This window comes from Lipotes vexillifer, unplaced genomic scaffold (genome assembly GCF_000442215.2).
Source record: "Lipotes vexillifer unplaced genomic scaffold, Lipotes_vexillifer_v1.1 scaffold102, whole genome shotgun sequence".
Classification (NCBI taxonomy): domain Eukaryota; kingdom Metazoa; phylum Chordata; class Mammalia; order Artiodactyla; family Lipotidae; genus Lipotes; species Lipotes vexillifer.
In genome coordinates this window covers 3,695,108-3,716,902 of record NW_006786541.1, presented here as the reverse complement: position 1 = coordinate 3,716,902, position 21,795 = coordinate 3,695,108, and the positions used below count along the sequence as shown (strand labels likewise).

Below are 21,795 nucleotides of genomic sequence, written 5' to 3'. Positions count from 1 at the left end.
GATCGAAGAGTGGTTTGAATATTTTTAAACAAACCCAGTTTGTGTTTCCCTTGTCTCTAAATCAAAAGCCTATACCACCTTTTCTCAAAGGTATTTCTGTAGCACTTTCTGGCTGAGTGTGTACACCCCTATAGAATTGTTACTATTATTTAAACTTCCATGAAATGCACTTCAACTGGCAGGCATGTGCGTCGTGAAATTAAAAGTGTGTTACGGGAGAAACAAACCTTAAGTTGGGCACAAGGATGAACAAAGATGCGCAATGCTACAGATGGCAGCGGGAGCCTGAGACAATGTGCAGTTCCCTTCTATTCTGTTTTGCCCCATTGTGTTCTGAATAGACCAAATCACTGCCCAGCTTCGGGGCCCCACCACTGAAAGGCCCCATTGTAAGTGCTATGCTTTCCAGAGCAGAGTGAAGGTTGCTGTAGTAACCTTCACCATGAATTTCCTGAGCAGAGTGATGAAAATCTCAACTGAATTGTGACATGACTACAGTTACAGACAAGACGGCACATGAACAGGGGCCTCCCCATTTCGGGGTTTTTTTAATCTGAACATAACCCACTATCTGCTGCCTAAATCATCCACATAGCCAAAGAAGGGACTGAATTTCTAGAAGCCAGAGCTTGAGAAGTGAACTTGTACAGTATCTTCCCCTAGACTGGGGGGTGGTGGGAAAATGGGAGTTTGCAGACCAAGGGGAGTTTGGGGACCCACAGTTCATGACTTGTTTCAGCCACCATGTTTGCTGAGTTGAGAATGCCCTTTTCTAGAGCTGAGCAGGGGCTGCACGGGTACCCATGGTCCAAATAACACAAGCAAAGAATAAACCTGCACTTCGTTGGGAGAAAACAGTTCAGGATTTGGCATATTAAGAGTGCCCCTTTTATATGAAGAAAAGGCAGTCACCCCAATTTCCCAGATGGAACATTAAACCAGAATGAAAATCCCTGTCCAGTGAGCTCTACTGAGGGCTCACTATGTACCAAGCAACATTCTAAGGTCTTTACATGTATTAAATCATTTAATTGTGTCAGCAAACCTATAAGGCCAGCATTATTATTAATCCCCACTTTAAGGATGAGGAAGCCCTGGCAGAAAGAAGTTACATCCTTTGCCCCAGATCAACACCAGTGAACAAATATTCTGCTTCCAGAATCTACACTCGTAATCCCTCCTTTTTGTTTGTTTGTTTTTGTTTTTTGCGGTATGCCGGCCTCTCACTGTTGAGGCCTCTCCCGCTGCGGAGCACAGGCTCCGGACGCGCAGGCTCAGCGGCCATGGCTCACGGGCCCAGCCGCTCCGCGGCATGCGGGATCTTCCCAGACCGGGGCACGAACCTGTGTCCCCCGCATCGGCAGGCGGACTCTCAACCACTGCGCCACCAGGGAAGCCCCGTAATCCCTTCTTTATTGAGCTTTTTCCACATAGGCATTGGGCATTTGGATCTGGAGTTCTGGAGCTTAGGAGCAAGAACTGGGCCAGGAGTCCACCATTGGCTACTACAAGTTCTCATCATGGCCACGTGCAGCATTGTGCAGAACAGGCAGCCAACAGGAGGTAAGAAGACTGAGGATGGGAAGCATTTCATCTGTTTGTTCATTCATTCATTCATTCCGACAGTTATGTGCCTACCAGGAGTCAAGCGCTATTCTAAGCACTGGGGTAACACCTGCAGACCATACAGACAAGCCTCTCATCAAGCTTACTTTCTCATTGGTGGGGCAGAAAACCAACAGATGGAACAGAGAGACAGGAAAAAGAGAGGCGGCCGAAGGAAAGCCAGAAGGGCAAGCTGAGCACTTGGGACAAGAAACAGACAGCCGAGATGGACTGCCCACCGGAGGGTGCAGCCCAGGTCACACAGAAAAACAGTCCATCTTCCAAAGGGCACGGGCCCAAACTACTTTAGTCAGATCCTCATCCAGGAAGAGAACCAACACCACCTCTTATTTGTATATTTGCTTCCAGTGTCTTGCTACTTGTCCATTCATCATCCCACGTGAGCCCTAAAGCAACTCAGCGAGGCAGGCAGTGAGCAGGAATAATTATCTCCATTTTACAGCTTGGACAGGCTGCCAGAACTTCCCCGATACTTTAGAGGACCCCAGAGGAACGGTGGAGATGCGGGGAGGGCTGAAAAGCTAATTTGTGGTTGGGCTCACAGCTTTGGGGAATGTCCCTCTGTTTATCTGTCTAGCATGATAATGGCTATGTCATTTATTGCTGGGTTATTATTAAGCCAGGCTGTGAGTCGCTCTGTGTGCTGGATCTCGCCTACTTAGAAAGAAAGAGGGGGCAGGAGGAGGGAACCAGAAGCAGATGCAGAGCCAGGCTGCTTCTAACCGAGAGACGGGGGGTGGGGACAAACAGCTCTTTAAAAAACACAATTTCTAAGCATCCTTAAAGGTAGAAATTCCAGCCTAAGAGCCTCTTTGCTTGGTAACGCACCACCCTTAAGAAAGGGCAAAATTATCAAGACGTTGTAGAGCAGGAGACGTCAGGCTGTGGATGAAGGCCTATTCCTTGCCAACTTCTAAGTAAGACGAGGAATTACAGTAATTCAGCCCACAGCCATTTCCCATTTTAACTGATGTTTCCTGTTTTCTATGCTAGGCATCGTAAGAATATTCAGAACCAGACCCGGAGTTCACAGGCCGTCCCTTCACTGGGGTACATTCTTTTCTGTTCACTCATCGCATTATGTGCGACTTTACAACCCAAAACAGATCTGTTTTCCTCCTGACCTCAATTTGCGGCCACCATTACTGTTGCTGAGAGAATTCTTGGCCCTCTGGGGCTGAGATGCAGAGAAGAACAATCTCACCTAGCAGTTCCCTGGGCCTGCTGCCCTTGAAATAGAGTCTGGACCTGTTGGTTGGTGTCTCTGCAGGAATCATCCACATCTGGCCATTTGACTCAGGAGTAAGGATGAGGGGGCAGGAGGGGGCCAGAGGTCTCTTTCCAGCCCTTTCAGCCGATTGCTGACCCATCCCAGGGTAGATGAAACAACTGGGCATTTTGTTCAATTTGTTTTTGATGGTAGGATAATGAAAGGATGGTTTTAAGAAACCTTTTATTTTGAAATAATCTCAACATTTCAGAAAAGTTAAAAAAATTCTTATACTCTACCAATTTGTAACATTTTGTCACGTTCTCTTCCCCTCTGTCCCTCTCTCTGTCTCTATGTGTGTGTATATATAGTTTTCTTTTAATCTAAACCATTTAAAAATAGGTTGTATACATCATGCCCTTTTATTCCTTAATACTTAAGTATGTATTTCCTAAAAAGGGAATTTTCTTATATAACCAGAGTAAACAACTTCAGGAAATGTCACATTAATACTTTTTATCCAAGTCAATATTCCAATTTCATCAATTATCCCAATAATGTCCTCTGACAAGATTTTTTTTTTCCTGGTGCAAGATCACATATTGCATTTAGGTTTTGTATTTGTTTAGTTTCCTTTAATTTCTAACAGCTTTTTAGCTTTCCTTTGTCTTTTATGATGTTGACATTTTAAAGAATTCGGGCCAGTTATTTTATAGAATCTCTCTCAGTTTGGGTTTGTGTGATGTTTCCTCATAATAGATTCAGCTTTTGCATGTTGGGCTAGAACTCGAGTCAAGTGATTTTGTGTCCTTCTCAGGGTATCACGTCTGGAGGGACATCATGTTTGTGGGCGGTATTCATTTTTATCATTTCATTAAGTACTGTCCCATTTCTCCAGTACATAATTTCTATTTTTTATTCCTATTGTAACTGCTAAGCAATTTGTGGGGAGATAAAAATTTGAGACTATGTACCTATTCTGCACCTCATCAAACTCTGACAACCAGCTTTGACAGAAATAAAATTTCAAGCCCAGTTATTTGGCACTCAGGGAGAACGCGTTATTCTCAGAAGCTGCGTGTTTCAGACAGACAAGGGCTATGGAGCATCTCTGTGGGCTTCTCAGAGATGTGGTAGCTGGTTTCCTCACACCTGCTGGGTTCCAGATAGGCTGAGGGGGTAGGGGGCTGCCTTCCTCATCTGTGACACCAAGTTCCACCTCCACAGGGTGTAAAATAATGCATTCCTAGAAGCTGAACTGAAAACCAGAAGTATGAGTCAGGGTGATTCTTTTTATTTATTTATTTTTCAGGGTGATTCTTAATGGCCCAGACAGCCCCGTAGAAAGATGCATACACGGAAATCAGGTGTGTCCATATGCAAAGCTGTTATGTGTGGGACGTCTGTCTCTGGTTCCCTCCATCAGTGTGCCTATGAGCCTCATTCCCCACACCAATCCCGGCCCTCCTCTCTTCTTTAGCTGCAGTGCTGCCGAATGAGTATCTATTTAAAAGGTGGACATAGAGTCGGCCCTTTTGGACCAGAGAGCTTAAAGCCAGGTGGGGACAAGGGGGTCAAGGGCAAAGAACAACGTGGCGAAAAGGATGGAATCCAACTGAGCAGCTCAAAGAGGCTGCCCACAATTGTTCTTGAGCCACAAAGAGGGAAGACCTTCTTTATGCCCTACCTTCCATTCCAGCCATTCTCGTTCCCACGAGGGAGTCTGCCACCACCTGAGATTGCCAACATTTTCTTTTGGCTAAAAATGATTGCGTAGAAATATTACCTCAGAGGACTTTATTATACAAGAGCTACCAGGAGATGGCCACTTCCACAACCGGAGTGGCTGGGACAGAACCTTAGAAAGAAGCCCGAACTGTCTCTACAGCAAATTAGCACAGAAAGGAAGACCAGGGAGCTTATTCGGCAACCAAAGATTCTCTTGCCCTGTCAATATTACATAAGCCTGGAGCCCCTTCCTGAAACATATTTGTGATTTTTAATAACGACTGCTGAGACACCATTAGAAAAATTAAAGTTTTACACTTTTTAGGTAAAAAGTTTACATTTAAGAATTTTCTGGGACTTCCCTGGTGGCACAGTGAATAAGAGTCCACGCTCCCAACGCAGGGGTCCCAGGTTCGATCCCTGGTCAGGGAACTAGATCCCACACACATGCTGCAACTAAGAGTTTGCATGCCACAACTAAGGAGCCCTGGAGCCACAACTAAGGAGCCTTGGAGCTGCAACTAAGACCCAGTGCAACCAAATACATAAATAAATATTTTTTTAAAAAAGAATTTTATTCTCTTAACTAGAGTAATGGGCTATAAAGTATACTCAAAAGTTCCTAAAGATTCATAAACATAAATGAGAATTGGCATCGATAACAGTAATTTCAGGGATGGTAGTCTTTTAATAACAACTGCTCCTGTAGTCTTTTTCCTGAACCTCATCCTATGTTTTTCACTTATTCAGTCATTCACTGATTCAATCATTTTAGCCCCATCAAAAACACGTGAGCTGGGCCTCCCAGGTGGCACAGTGGTTGAGAGTCCGCCTGCCAATGCAGGGGGCACGGGTTCGTGCCCCGGTCCGGGAGGATCCTGCGTGCCGCGGAGCGGCTGGGCCCGTGAGCCATGGCTGCTGAGCCTGTGCGTCCGTGTCCGGAGCCTGTGCTCTGCAACGGGGGAGGCCACAGTGGTGAGAGGCCCACGTACCGCAAAACAACAACAACAACAACAAAAAAAACACGTGTGCAGGGGCAAAGTGAGAGTAGCATCGACATATATACACTACCAAATGTAAAATAGTTAGCTAGTGGGAAGCAGCTACATAGCACAGGGAGATCAGCTCGGTGGTCTAAGACGACCTAGAGGGGTGGGATAGGGAGGGTGGGAGGGAGACGCAAGAGGGAGGAGATATGGGGAAATATGTACACATGTATGCATATGGCTGATTCACTTTGGTGTACAACAGAAACTAACACAGTATTGTGAAGCAATTATAATCCAATAAAGATTTATTAAAAAACAAACAAAAAACACCTCTGCTAGGTACTGTGCCAGGCCCTGGGGATATATTGATTTTATTTTATTTTTTTAAGATAGAAAGGTTTACCAATTAATTACCTAAATATGCAGTGGTAGTTCCAGTGTGAAGAATGAATTTTGTTGCCATAATGTTCAATTCTTTCATTACGTAAAAATACTGAATGAGCTGGTGACTACTAAAAAAAAAAGAATGCAAATGCACTTCACACCTAATTGTGATATGTTACCCCTGCCTGCCAGGTAAGCTGAGAAGACAGAAATCATTGATCTTCGCAGACAACTGAATTCTAACCTGATGACCCCATTTCAAGAACTCTGTAGTTAATTTCATTTTAGAAACACCAGCCCAAACTCTGTCAGACAACAATCAGCTATAATCATCATTTATACCATTTAAATGAAGTTGACTACATTTTCTCTAAAAATTGTTCTCTTCCACCTCAAACACTGCTTTTAAAAAAATCTCAATGCCCAGCTGTAAGACTCAGCCATTTGGTGTGAGGTATACGATACTATCTCCCACCTGGCATAAGGTTTTAAATATCCTAACTGGAATCTCTAAATCTTTAATGTAAGAGCTTTGCCACATATACCTTGTTGCCACCGAGAAGCTGAAAAGGCATTTGAGCAACTGTTTCCTACAGATCAATTAGCTACATTATAATTTATCATCAAGTAAAGCCCAGGCATTAAATGCCTGGGCTTTGGGTCCCCTTGCATCTCTCCTAGATAATCTAGGGCAGCTCTTCCCAACCAGTAGGTCTGATAAGTCCTTGGAGAAAGGCTGAGGGTGGACTGGGCTTTCCTGTTCTCAGGGCTCTGTCCGCCCTGCCCACATCGAAGGCCATCCCCTTTCCTAACTCTTTATGGGCAAAAGACACCACCAAAAGTTTAAACCATTTAACAGTCTCCACCACCACTCTCACTCACCCATCCTTCCCACCCACCCCTCTCTCTGACTTAATCACAGGATGAAGTGAATCCACCTCTGATGCTATCACAGTTTTTAAAATCTGGAAGTGGGTCACATGATGTAAAAGGAGGTTGATGCTGGTTGAAGACAATAAGCTAGTTGGCAGATCTAGAAACCCATGATGGCTTACTAGCTATGAGCCTTCCAGGGTTCTAATTTAAAAAGGAATTCCAAAAATGCTCACCTTGGGTTGGAGGTGTGGTTATGAAGAAGGTAGGCTGTTTTGAAGGGCTCATAGACTAACTCTCAGGGAACATTCAAATGATAAAATCACAATCATAACAAGAGTAATAGAAATAACAAACTCTTTGAGAGGGCTTATTTTATACTTTTCTTTTCTCTTTACATTTTAGCAGTGACAGCATATAAATCCTCAGAATTTGTTTAAAATGTCTCCTTGGGACTTCCCTGGAGGTCCAGTGATTAAGACTCTGCACTTCCAATGCAGGGGGTGCAGGTTTGATCACTGGTCGGGGAACTAAGATTCCACATGCCATGGGCAGCGTGGCCAAATACACACACACACACACACACACACACACACACACACACACATATAAATGTGTGTATATATGCATATATATGTATATCCTCAATTAAGGACCTACAATAGTTAATGTACACAACAGCCCAGGAAGCATTTTCTTTGGAGGAAAATGTGGACTCCAAATTACTATGCATATGGACATTTGAGCACTTAAAAATAAGTTCCCCGTTTATATTATGACAACTTGGCAGTCACTAGAGTTTACCTTCTCTTTCCTCTGAAACGTCCTCGTTCCTAGGAAATCTTATCCCCCGAGGCTGCAATCTTGAAGGCTACCCTTCATTTGTGATGCACTCATGCCCCTCAGAGATTTAACAGGAGGCTGGAAATCGGGTGAAAGCACTAGGGACCCTCAGCGGTGTCTTCAGGGCTAATGCTGGAGGCTATCATTTGTAATTGAGAAGATTCTCTTGGATGCTGGAAGGAATAAAGTGAGTAACGACCACTCTCAGCACTGGGACCAACTTTATTATCACTAAGTCCATATTCTGCCATGACTTGGCAGAGAGCAAAAGCCCAGGACTGGGAGCTGGAAGAACGGACTCACATTTCCTCTTCTGCCATTTACTGGCTGGGTGGCCTGGGGGATTTACTTAAACTCCCTTGTTCCCACCCTCTCAGGGTTGTTAGTGAGGGATCAGTGAGATAAAAGACACGAAGTCCTTTGTAAACTGGTGCCATATAAATGAGTTACTGTGATAATATCAAGAGAGAATCAGGGATACCATTTCATCGATTAACTTCTCCTGAATTTACACCCTCACACTAATTATGAATACTTTGCAAAATGAACCTTCCCCCCATCCTCAAACCTGTTTCTAAAATAGTGCAAAGAACACCTAAAAAAAAGGGTAATGCTTCCACTGGAGGGAATGAGGATGGGATCTGGCTCAAACCTCAGGCAGGTCCCGGGCAGGATGAGCATCCATGTGGGGAAAGGTGAAGCAGGAAAAGGTTAGAAACAGTACACCTTGAAGTGAACAGAAACCATCGGCCAATGAGGAGATCAGTTAGCTAGTGAAGTAAGATTTAGGAGGTATCCAGATAACTAAGGCGCTTTCTTAAATGTCTGGAGAGAGCAGTCAACCCCAAATATAACTTCTATATGATTAACAGAGACATTAATCTGTCACCTTGGTATGGCAGCATGCTATGAAAGCACGCTGACAAGGCAAGAGTAGTGGGGTAGTGTGTAGGGGTAGAAAAGGCCAGTGCTTACAAGTCAGACCACTTGAGCTGGGCGACCACAGAAGCCACTTAAGGCCACTTGGTCTCACTTTCCTCATCCACGAAAAGAGTGTCACAACCAAACTCAAAGGACCATGAAGAGAAATGTGCTAAACCTGGGACCCATCTCGATGGCTGGGTTTGACATGCTGTCTTGACATTAATAGATGTAAATACAACTGATTCTCTGACTTGACTGTCAGTGCAATGTGGACAGGGAAATCTGTCCCCTTTTCTCTGAATCTCCAGAGTCCACCTAGCACAGTGCTTGGCACCCCTCAGGGCTTGGGCTTGATTGATCTTATTAAATTTATAATAGAACAATGAGATGTAAAGTGCATTATAAACTGCATATACAAGGTCTATACATATGTAAAGATAAGGTATTGAAGGCAAATAAGACTTTTGGCAATTCAAATATAAAAATGGTGTTGGAGGGCTTCCCTGGTGGCGCAGTGGTTGGGGGTCCGCCTGCCGATGCAGGGGACACGGGTTCGTGCCCCGGTCCGGGAGGATCCCACGTGCCGTGGAGTGGCTGGGCCCGTGAGCCATGGCCGCTGAGCCTGCGCGTCCGGAGCCTGTGCTTCACAACGGGAGAGGCCACAACAGTGAGGCCCGCGTGCCGCAAAAAAAAAAAAAAAAAAGTGGTGTTGGAAGGTAAGGACCGGTCATTGTATCTCCACTTCTGCCCAAGAGAAAGTGACAAGAGAAAATGACACTGCCCAAGACAGTGACAATGACACTGCCCATTTTCTGCCCAAGAGAAAATGACAACTGTGGCCAGGGCACCTATGACTTTAGGCTGCTAGCCTAGAGCATCTCTAGGGTGGAGAAAGGAAATGCTCTCAGCAGTTGTCTGGTGAGACTAGCCCTTAGCATCACTCCAAGCCACCTACCATATTAACTGACTGGCACATAAAAGAAAATGTGACACCCTGGTTGGTTTTTCTAGAAACCAGCTTAACAGGTAAGCTCCATGCTGCAAAGAAAGCCTTCAATTTCAGATTCCAATCAAGTCTAAATCTGACTGGTAGAATCAGCTGCCAACTTGATGAAATCCATTGTCTGAAACACAAAAGCGAGAGGCTACGGCGCCTTCTAGGTTTCCCCTTGGAGTAAAGCAGTGTAACCCACAGCTGGGTTATGTCTCCAAGTACTGGCACCGAGGCACAAACAGCTCCCTTAATTTGGCCCTCTACAGACCTTGCAAGAGTGGCGGCACAATTTATCACACACGCAACCGGCACAAAGTCAGCACTCTAAAGCAGCCTGTTATACTAAAGCAGCCCTGCAGGCTCTCTCCCAATAAAATACGACCACCAGGAATATAATAATTCCTCTCCTGAATATATGGCACTTCAGAGCTAAGAGTTTTCAAATACATTATCCTATTGGAGTGATGGGTGAAGTCCAGTCAGTCCTCCATATCTGCAGATTCCACATCCACAGATTCAAGCAGCTGCAGACCAAAAATATTGGGGAAAAAAAATTCCCGAGAGTCCCAAAAAGCAGACTTGAATTTGCCACATGCTGGCATCTATTTACATAGCATTTACACTGTACTAGGTATTATAAGTAAGCTAAAGATGATTTAAAGTACATGGGAGGAGGTACTAGGTTCTATGCAAATACTATGCTATTTTAAATAAAGGAACTTGAGCATCAGAGGATACTGGTATCTGCAGAGGTCCTGGAACCAGTCCCCCAAGAATACCAAGAGACGACTGCAGTTGTAAGGCAAGCGTCTCTGTTTCCATTTTCTAAATGAGGAAAGTAATGGTCAGGTACTTGGCCAAGGTCACATATAAAGCAAAAGGCAGAGTGGATTCTTACTCCACTGCTTCAGGTAGCCTCTTTTCATCTCTTCACAAAACTGGGGTGATAGTGACCCTGAGAAATAGTGAGCTGAAATATTTCTTAGTTCTAGAGTTTTCCTTTAGACTTCTGAAGCCCAGTGAAAATTTTACAAGGGCTGTGAAGAAAAAGGGCTGGGACTTCCCTGGTGGCGCAGTGGTCAAGAATCTGCCTGCTAATGCAGGCGGATTTGAGCCCTGGTCCGGGAAGATCCCACATGCTGCGGAGCAACTAAGGCCGTGCGCCACAGCTACTGAGCCTGCGAGCCACAACTACTGAGCCCACAGGCCACAACTACTGAAGCCTGTGCGCTTAGAGCCCGTGCTCTGCAACAAGAGAAGCCACCGCAATGAGAAGCCCGCACACTGCAACGAAGAGTAGCCCCCGCTCACCGCAACTAGAGAAAGCCCGCGCACAGCAGCAAAGACCCAACGCAGCCAAAAATAAATAATAAATTTTTAAAAAGGGGGGGGGGCTATTTTCTAACTACTTAGGTATGACACAAAATAAATCATAATGTGACTTTTGCCTTTTTCATTTTCTCTACTCAAATGACAGTTGTTATCTTCTTTTCAGAAAAGCTTTCCTCTCAAGAGGGCTCTGTTGAAACTGCCCTGGTTTGGGAGAAATGGCCAGGGATCCAGCTCCCAGTTTGTAAGTACAGGTAAGTGGCGACTATGAATGCAAAATTACTTACTCATGTAAATTAAGTTATAAACTGAGCTATTCACTGACCTTGGCTCAAATCTAATTTTAGAAAAATAGAATTCGTCATTAAATGCCTTCCTTAGATTTGTAATGTGCTCTGTAATTTTAGAAAGCACCTTCACAGCCTTGTGAAGTTGATATTACTATCCTCAGTTTATAGATCAGGAAACTGAAGCTTTCAGAGGTTAAGAAACTGGCCCGAGGTTGCGGTCAAGTCTCCTTTAAATGAGCACAGATTTTCTAAATGTACAGGACAGTATCGCCCCTTCCACAGAACCTATTCCAGGATCGGCTTTGGTTGGGTGGTTTTTAGGGAGGTTTAAAGAAACAAGGGTTTGCTCTAGATTGGGCGCTGTCAGAAAGCGTGGCAATTCTATGATTGAGTACCTCAATAAATGTTATCTACAGGGAGCGCTGACTGGAGGACAGAGAGGACCATAAAATGGTAAAGAAGCAGTGGCTACTCCTACTAGCGAGGGAGAAGATGTCTGGTGGGTATCGTGGGATGTACGGGAACTCTGTTTTAGTCTGTGCTTAGACGAAATTTCGCTGCGGCCTTGCTTGGCCTCACTTGACCGTGGTTTCAGAGGGACCTTGTTTGGGGCCAGGGGTGTGAGCACCCAACAGCAGCCTTCACATCGAACAGAAAGTCAAAAAGGTCATTCAATAATAATTTAATTCAAACGAAACCTTTCCTTAGTGAAACCAAAAATATCAGCAGCACTAAACTGCCCCAGGAACTCGCTGACAGATTGGATAAGCCTTGAGTCACAACCTTCTTGCACTGACTTGTCTCTCTTCCTCCCTTACCATCAGCTCCTGAGAAGACAGGAGGCTGAACGGTGGGAGCACCTGCACATTGCTCCCCAGCGTCTGTGCTTCCCTTCCTTGAGTGACACAATCTCTGGCTTTTAGTTGGGCACATAGCTAAAGAATTCATTCCCAGATTCTTGTGCGTCTAGGTGTGGCCAGGTGACGGAAGTGGAAGGGTTGTGTGCAAGTCTTAGGATGTGTCACAAAGAAGGGAGGGGGCGTGACCCCCTTACCCGCCTTGCTCCAAATTGGCAGGTGGTGTCCATAGCCCAGAAGGACCAGTGCCACACCCTGGGGGTGGCAGAGCAGAAATGAAAGGGAGCCTGCACCCCAGATAACTGCAGGGCTCCACACCAACCCTGCACTGTCTACATCCAGAATGTTAAATGGGAGAGAAATAAACACTCACACCCGTAACAAACAATAAAGCCCACTCGTAACTGTATCTGCATAGTCTCGGGTGGGACTGTTTCCCCCCCATTTAAATGTAATAAAATTAAACTTAATTCCAGAAGTTCTTCTAGAGCGCCAGGCTACAGAATCTGTTTATAATAATGGTGTATACTGGTATGCTTTTTTTGTTGCTGCTATGCTTACTAATTATTTTATGAGTGTATTTATGGCTTACCTAATGACACAATATATTTCTAATTTTTACCTTTTTGTCTCACTCCCAATAAACCAGAGCCCTTTGATAGGGGCATAAAAGATACTGCACAAATATCTGTGGGTTTTTTTGGGTTTTTTTGTTTTGTTTTGTTTTGCGGTACGTAGGCCTCTCACCATCGTGGCCTCTCCCGTTGCGGAGCACAGGCTCCAGACGCGCAGGCTCAGCGGCCGTGGCTCATGGGCCAAACTGCTATGCAACTGCTCCCCAGGTTGGCAAAACCTCAAATATTAAATTTGTGAGTGGCAAGATTTTAAATATATAAAAATGCCTTTGTCTGTAAAAGGCCTCAAAGGACTGTTTTCACTGTTGATTCATCATATCCCTCACATTTGTAAGACCATTTGCAATTTAGAAAGTGCTTTCATACTCATCATCTCACAGTCGTCATAGGCAGGCTGGGTATTAGTAATTTACGTGTAACAAACAAGGAGCTAGAAGTTCTGAGAGGGTGAGTTACTTGCTGAAGAAGCCATCCATCCAAAAATCCCTGTGGATGGCCCTTTGGGTTACGAGCAATGTGGCAGTAAGCTTTCTGGTACCTGTATCTATGCACCTTGAGCTAACACCTCTGTGGGAGGGATTCTGACAGGGAACCTCTGATCAGGGATTTGGGGATAGGATGTGAGCGAGCAGAAGGGCACTGGGAAAGCAATGCTGTCAGGGAAACACAGGAGAGCACAGAGACAGAAGGCTGAAGGGGCAGGCCTGACTAGACCAACGTTCCCAGTTTTATGTAGCTGGAAATGTAGGCCACTGCTTTCTAACTTCAGAGTGAAACTAAGTCCAAGTGGACGTTGCCCAGGGGCACTGCCAGGATGACCTGGGTGGTGGCCACGCTCCAGCACCTTGGGTAGCACTTGAGCCTGGTTAGCCAACCAGATCTGCCAGCAACTGCATTAATACCTTGGGTGCCAGAAGGATGAGGCTCTGCGGAGTTGTTTTCTATTGGAAGAACAAGCAGATAACAGCAGCTGGGACTGACCACAGTGGGAAAGGGACAGAGATAGCGGCAGACTCTGTCTCTCAAATTCGATCTACGTGCATCCCGATTATAATTCTGACATTTTCTTCTCGCCTTCACTCTCAGGGTTTGCTTCGATTACTCCCAAACCCCTAATCTAGCCCTTAGGATGAGTATGTGATTTATCGTTGATTCCAGTGAGTTTAAAACAAACCCTCTACAGGAATTGGTTTATAATTTCTCTGTTTTTTAATTTATTTATATTTTATTTCCAGTGGGATAGAATGGCAAAGAGCTCTGGCCCCAAGAGTCAGAAAACCTGGAAGAACAAAAAGAAAGAAGATGGAAAAGGAGGGGAAAGGGAATGAATATGTTTTGTGCCCCAGCTCTGAGCCAGGCACTGTATACACATTGTCTGATGTTCATCCTCACAATGATCCTACAAGAACGGGGTTGTTGGTTCACTGCTGATGAGAAAACGGAGCTTTGAGAAGTTGAGTGTGTTGTGCAAACACTAACCCCCACTCCCAGAAAAAAACCCAAAAGGGCTGAAATTCAGTTCTTCTGCCCTGTCACAGGATTTTCCATTGTCCCAAGGTTGTGAAAACCAGATCAGATAATAGATGCAAAAGCCAGCTACTAAAGGGTTAAGAGGACATTATGAGGATGATGCCAGGACCTGGCAGCTTATGTTCACAAAGAACATGTGAGTCTCCCTCGAGGTCAGCCAGTCTCAGCCTGGGGGGTGGCCTGGAACGGACCTGAATGAAGGGCCTGGAGGGCTGTGTCAGAAGTCCACTTAGGGCTTCCCTGGTGGCGCAGTGGTTAAGAATCCGCCTGCCAACGCAGGAGACACGGGTTCGAGCCCTGGTCTGGGAGGATCCCACATGCCACGGACCAACTAAGCCCGTGTGCCACAACTACCAAGCCTGCGCTCTAAAGCCCACGAGCCACAACTACTGAGCCCGCGTGCCCCAACTACGGAAGCCCGCGCGCCTAGAGCCCGTGCTCTGCAACAAGAGAAGCCACCGCAATGAGAAGCCCGCGCACCACAACAAAGAGTAGCCCCCGCTCAGTGCAACTGGAGAAAGCCCGCGCGCAGCAACAAAGACCCAATGCAGCCAAAAATATAAATAAATAAATAAAGAAGTCCACTTAGGTGAGTGGATGCCATACCCTGAGACAACTACACACCATTTAGAGGAAACTTCTCAGAAGGCTGTGGGCCAAAATTTTCTTCTTTCCCCATTTTTCCTTTAAAAATATCTTTAATCTCCATGGATTTCCAAGGTTGCTCTTCACTTTCTTCCATATCATTTCCAGTTTATTACTCTCCTTTCCAGCACAATAAAGCATCTTTTGAGTTAACTGATGAGAGACAAAGAAAGAAAAACTTGTCTCTAAGGCCTTGTTTATCTTCCCCCCCCAAAATAACATGTACATATATAATACACAGATAGATATTACGTCCCTGTGCACACACACTGACTCTCACATCTTCCAACAGGCTGATAACAAGCCTTGAGTCCCTCCTCCCCCGTCATCCAATCCTACTGGTTCGACCTCAGACCCGTTCCTCCACTCTGCCCACTCCTGTCTATTCTCACAGCCACAGCTTACTCGAGGTCTCACTATTTCTCACCTGCAAGAGCACCCTAACTGCTCTTTTCGGTCAGTTCCCCACCTGCTGCTGCTTGGTCCCGTGCACACACCCTGCATGATTCCTTAAGTGAGCTGTTGGTATTACTGGAGATGGCAGCAGTTTCCTAACGCTCCCCGAGAGCACATTACACAGGTGAGTTAAGTAGTGGGCCCATTACAGCAGCAAGCCCACTGCTTCCTTGAGACCTAAAGCAATAAGGTGTAGCAAATAAGTGTCTGCTGTGGGTTGAACTGTGTCCCCCTCCAAAAACAGGGTATGTTAAAGTCCTAACCCCCAGTACTTGTAATGTGACCTGACTTGGAAAAAGGGCTTTTGTAGATGTAATCAAGTTAAAAGGAGGTCACTAGGTGGGACTTAATCCAGTGTGACTGATGCCCTTATAAGTAGAGAAGAGACAGAGACACAGCGAGAAGGCCATGTGGCGACAGAGGCAGAGATCGGAGTGATGGAACAGATCCTCCCCTAGAGCCTTCAGGGAGAGCCTGATCTGACCAAATTTGGATTCTCGCCTCCGAAAGTGGGAGAGTAAGCTTCTGTTGGCTTAGGCCACCCAGTTTTTGATAATCTGTTACAGCAGCCCTAGGAAACTAAAACAGTATCTAAAGAAAGGTGGGAAGAGTTGACCATCAAGAAAGAAGCCTCCACATTATGGTTCCAAAGAACAAACCTCATTACCTCACTCCCTTTTTTGTTAAAACGCCCCTCCATTTTCTATATGACAAACTCCAAGCCCCTAATAGCCATGTAAAGCCTTCAGAACCTGGTCCCAGCCCATTTCTCCAGCACATCACCAACATCCCCTCCTCTCGACAATTCTCCTTGCACGCTGACCTCCAGCCATCACACTGCCCTGGAGTCCAGGGACCGATTCTCATGCACAGTTGACAACAGGCACAGTGATGACAACCGTCCTGGGTGTCCACCAGCCGGAACCAGCCCGTAACGTCCTTTCTCCGAAGACCGAAGTCCAGGCAGTGCTGAATCAGGCAGAAGGATCTGTGGCTTTGAGGACAGACGTTCCGGGGGTTACCACAAAAGAAGCAAAATTTGGTGGGTTTATCAGGCAGCGTCAGTTGGCCGTATATGCAGCATCCTATTTCCTCTCTGAATTCACGTTGAGCGTTCACCAATCAGTAAGTTATCGAGTCATCTACAATGTGCTTAGCCCTGTGCAAGTGCAAGGACACACGGAAGGGTACATGAGGCATGGTCGCGTTCACTCATCAAATGTGTTCGGTCTCGATGGGGAAAGGACTCGTACGTGCAACATGCTCATGATGCAGGCAGTAGAGTCAATTCTGTGGCTTATTCCAGAAACTGGAAGTGTTCAGAGAAGGGAAGTGACAAGTGTGAAGCGCAGTAGTCAGGAAAGAGTAGGTGAAGGAATGGGAACTTAGGCTGGGCCTGGCAGATGCACAGGACTTGGTTGGCCAATCCGAGGAGGGGGGCTTTCCAGGGACAACACAAATAAGGCACGGAAGCAGAAGCAAGTCATCACTACTGCTAGGGACACCTAGTGCTCAAAGCACCATTCTTTTTTTTTTTTTAAAGATACATTTTACCTTTGGAATTATTAATTGATCTGTAGGATGCTACTGTGATGCTTTTTTATTTCTGTATTTTTTTGGCTGTACTGCAATGCTTGTGGGATCTTAGTTCCCTAACCAGGGTTTGAACCCAGGCCCTCGGCAGTGAAAAGGCCAAGTCCTAACCACTGGACCACCAAGGAATTCCCCAAAGCACCATTTTTCCTCCCATTGGCTGTCAAATAACCCTTTATTATTTTTCTTTGCAGTTCTTAACTAGCTGGGCATTCCACTGCACCACTGTTGATGTCATCTACGATGTCATGAGGGTGGCGGCCATGGACACTGCAGCCCACGGGATGGGTGGTCCCCAGGATCTCTTTAATGGTTCCAGAGAGTTCTCTAGCTAAAGATCGATGCTGCATCTGTCAGGCAATGTTGATAATCTCATCAAAAGTGATGTTTCCACTGTGTTTAATGTTTTTCTGCTTCTTTTTGTCTCTTGACGGTTCCTTGAGGGCTTTGATGATCAGGGCAGAGGCAGAAGATACCACCTCAATCTGGGCCTGTCTGTTCTGAATTGTCAGTTTCACTGTAATCCTCATACCCTTCCAATCACCAGTTGCCTTGGCGATGTCATCACTAACGTTTTTTGGAGACAGACCCAAGGGGCCGATCTTGGAGCCAGGGCAGACGTGGCATCAACTTCCCCACCAGTGCACCTCAGCTACACAACTTTGATCTCATTGGGGTCAAACTTAGGTGGCACGGTAGAGACAGCTGGTGTCGGATGAACCCGGATTCGGGACAACCAAAGAAAGTCAAAGCACCATTCTTGATTAGTTTACTTCACAGAAGGAGCCTCCAGACAGTAACATCGGCAACACCTGAAAACTCATTAGAAATCAAAGTCCTGGCACCACCCCAGACCTACTGAATGAGATGCTCTGGGGGTGAGAGTGGGACCAGCAATTGGTGTTTTTATGAATTCTCCAAGTGATGCTGATGCACGCTAAAGTTTTTGAGAACCACTGCTCTAAGGAGAAGACATGTTACAAATAAGCTTATAATATCTATTCCTACAGAAGAAACTTTCAAATCATCTCTAACTGGAATTCATTTCATTCTTGATATAAGCTAAACGGTGGTCCAGCAACACGTACCCAGCACCAAGGCAGAGACAGTGTGTGCACACGTGAGTGTTGTGTACACACAGACCAAATCAGTTGTCTGTCGGGAAGTTACGGTTAATATAACATCTGAGAAATATCTAAAAAAATTAATTATTTAAGGAAGCAACACAGGACTGATGTGACAGTCCTATGGGACAGGAAATTTTATATACTGAAGATAAAGAAAGTGATTTGACCGTGGTTACTTAGGACCCAGAAATAATAGTAGGAATATACTAGATACAACTGCTTCCCTTGTCATCCCACCATCCTTCTGTGATCATCTGGTGATCAGTTCTCTTATTTCCATACACTGGAGGTGAGATCTGCACACTCTTCTGTGTTTTAACCTTCTGTACTTGAGGGCCACTGTCAATTCCCTATTTTCACCTCTCCTGCCAAATGGAGGTTGGGTTTGTTTTGATTTGTGTTGGGTCTACAGCTCCTCGTTAAGTAAACTAGGACTCTGGGTCTGGGCAATGCATTCAAGAAGAGAAAAATAGAAGGAATCAAAGTGAATTGTAGGGAGGGAAGGAGGGGGAAGTTCCCTGGAAGTCTAAAAGTAGGAAGCAAGGATGGTATTTTTGGCTTGGAACTTTCTGTACCACATGAAATTATGAGAATGACTTAATTGTTCCTGTGCATTTGAAACCGGAGAGACCATAATGGCTGGGTTACACCCAGACGGACTGGAACAGGACTTAGACAGGGTGGCCTCCTGCCAACGAAACCTGCTCTGCAGACATGAGTGACTGAGTCGTTCGTGTTTTCAGGGTTGAGCTGTCTGCTGACCGCTGGCTTTGCTCCTTCTCCCTCAATCTCCCCGGAGTAGACAGGGTGCTGTGTTACCGAGGGCTGCTATTTCAGGGGTAACCAGAGGGGCAGTGGGCTCCAGAAAGCCTGGGTTCTATCTAGTGGCTTTGTGCACTGAGGCAACTATATTTACTTCTCTCTGTTTCCTCATTTGCTGAATTAGAAGGGCAAACTATGTGCCTTGGCTATTTCATAGAACGCTGGAGGAGAGAATAAAATGAGGGAATAGGTACAAAGAACATCCTTTAGAAAGTTAAGGTTGTTATGCTATTGAGAGTTACTCCTGGACTCTTTTTTTTTTTTTTTTTTTTTTTTTTTTACTTTTTTTTTGGTAACATCTTTATTGGGGTACAATTGCTTTACAATGGTGTGTCAGTCTCTGCTCTATAACAAAGTGAATCAGTTATACATATATATATGTTCCCATATCTCCTTCCCTCCCACCCCTCCAGGCGGTCACAAAGCACCCAAAGCACCGAGCTGACATCCCTGTGCTATGCGGCTGCTTCCCACTAGCTATCTACCTTACGTTTGATAGTGTATATATGCCTGGACTCTCTCGTTTTCACGTAGCATCTTTTGCAACCCTCTTCTTACGATGGACACCTATTGGGTTGCCTGTCCTGCTCCCTTTTCTGCAGGAGGTGGCAGTCATGATGGTCAATGCCACCTTGCCACCTGACCACAGGAAGAGACCCCTGAGCCAAGTGAGACCAATCAGATTCTCATGCCCAGATATTGATAAAAGAGACGCTTAGAGATGGAGCTGCCATTGGCTCAGGCTCATTACACAAACCCAGTAGCTCTCATGAGGCCATTTTACTCCCCAGTGGGCACTGGGCAACCTCTGGATTCATTTTTGGTTGTCACACTGAGGAAGGGGTACTACTGGCATGTAGTGGATGGAGCCTGGGGATGCTGCTAAACATTCCCCAACATGCAGGATAGCCCCTCACAACAAAGAATTATCTGGTCCAAAATATCAGCAGTATCAGGGACAAGAAACCCTGCACCGGAGGGGTGATTGCAAGGCTAATGCCTACAGGGTCCAGGCAGGTAGTAAAGGGCTGATGCAGGCAGCGGGGAAGCTGAGCTGACTGGAGCGTCTGAGGAAGAGGGCAGCCCCTATGCCGCTCCAGCCAAATGTCACCCCAGGAAATGAGGACTCAAGGTTGCCGGATCCGATGTATGTAGTGAAGCTGGAAATTCAGATTTTCACGTGAAATCTGATTTTTAAACTCTGGTGCAATTTTTTTTTTTTTTTTTTAATGTATGGGCCAAATAAACACATCTTCAGGTTCCATGGAGGCTAGGGGGTCAGCAGTTTGTAACCTCTGACCTGAAGGAAGATCCAAAGTCTCCCTCACAACTCCGTGAAGCTATATAGCTCCTCCCCTTACTTCCTTGGATGTTGTAAGGAAGCGCAGGATGTTACACGTATCCCCCCAAAGCTTTAACTAGTACACACCCCTGCACCTCTCTCTCCCTCCCTCACTTCTGCTACATTTTTGACCTGATGTGCCATTTCCACCCAGAGAAGAATTTACATCTCTCAGGGTTGAAAGGAAACTTAGGAAAAAATCTAGTCCTGACCTGCCAAGAAAAACATTTGGCCAGTTACTTAACCTCTTCATGCCTCAGTTTCCTCATCTGCCAAACGCAGATGATAATGAAACTTCATTGGCTGTTAGGAAGATTGAATGACTTCATATATCACCTCAACCTCCTTGAATCCTTCGCCTTTGGAAATAATGTTCCAATGCTACTGCTGCTGTTAATAAAAATAATAAAACTAGCATACCTTAGGTCAAGATTACATTTGTCTGAGGCTTAGCATAAAAACTCACACAGGGTGGAACTTGAGCATGAAATGAGACTTCCCCAGGACAAATAAGCCATGTCTCATCAGTTACTGAGACATTCTTGGAACACTGTGTGGACCCTAAAGAATATTTTTTATGTTGATGCATGGAGGACCAACAAGTCCTAGGGTGCTTTGGCTTATGGTGATTCTGAGAAGCAGCAAGAACACAAGAGGGAAAGTGAGCAAAGAGAGGGCAGCAACCTATCTAACCTGCACTTGCAAAAAAGGAAAAACAAAAGTATACAAGAAATTCTTGGGCTAGAGTGCAACAATCTCTCACTATCTTAAGAATTTAGTGAATGCAGGTTTATGGCAAATCTAACCTGTCACAGGGCTGTGGCATTCTTTGTAGCAGCCAAGTCACTGTGGCCTGAATTCTTTCCAAGGCTACCTGACCCTCATAAAAATCCTTGACAGTGGAGTGGGATCCATTTTTTCCCTCTGCCTGTGAAAAGCTTCCTTGACAGCACCCATTACAAAGATAACAGGGTCTGCTCTCCAGACTGGAGGCCAAAATGTTAATTAACTTATACCTGAGTCTGCCAAAAAATAAAATAAAATAAAATGTGGATAGTACTCTCTCTTTCCAGCAGTATTAGAGAAAGAAAGAAAAAAATGGAATGGAAGTGAATAAACTCCAGAAAAAATTCTGATGTTAAGACCAAATGATTCCATATGCTTTTTCACACTTGTCCGCCCTACTTTATTTCTGATCACTTTCTACCAAATAAACTGGTCTTTCAATGATGGAGTTCATTTCATCACGTGTAGATTGGATACTGGTTCTGTTGCCTTCCACTGCACGTTTCACAAAGGATTTATGTGAGTTTTTCTGGGTTCATTATTTCTATGAAAGCACTGTGCTATGTAAGTAAGGTATCATACAAAGCAAATAATGCACATTAAAAATGGAACCTATGGGCTTCCCTGGTGGCGCAGCGGTTGGGAGTCCGCCTGCCGATGCAGGGGACACGGGTTCGTGCCCCGGTCGGGGAAGATCCCACATGCCGTGGAGCAGCTGGGCCCGTGAGCCATGGCCGCTGAGCCCGCGCGTCCGGAGCCTGTGCTCCGCAACGGGAGAGGCCACAACAGTGAGAGGCCCGCGTACTGAAAAA

General features: G+C 45.4%; 1 protein-coding gene and 1 pseudogene across 2 annotated transcripts in view; both read right to left on the bottom strand.

Annotated features, from left to right (window-relative positions):
- The window catches only part of MYO1E (myosin IE), a 233,041-nt gene that overhangs the window by 161,825 nt on the left and 49,421 nt on the right, over window positions 1-21,795 (bottom strand). The window lies entirely within an intron of this gene.
- On the bottom strand, window positions 17,104-19,471 carry LOC103075739 (60S ribosomal protein L12 pseudogene; annotated as a pseudogene).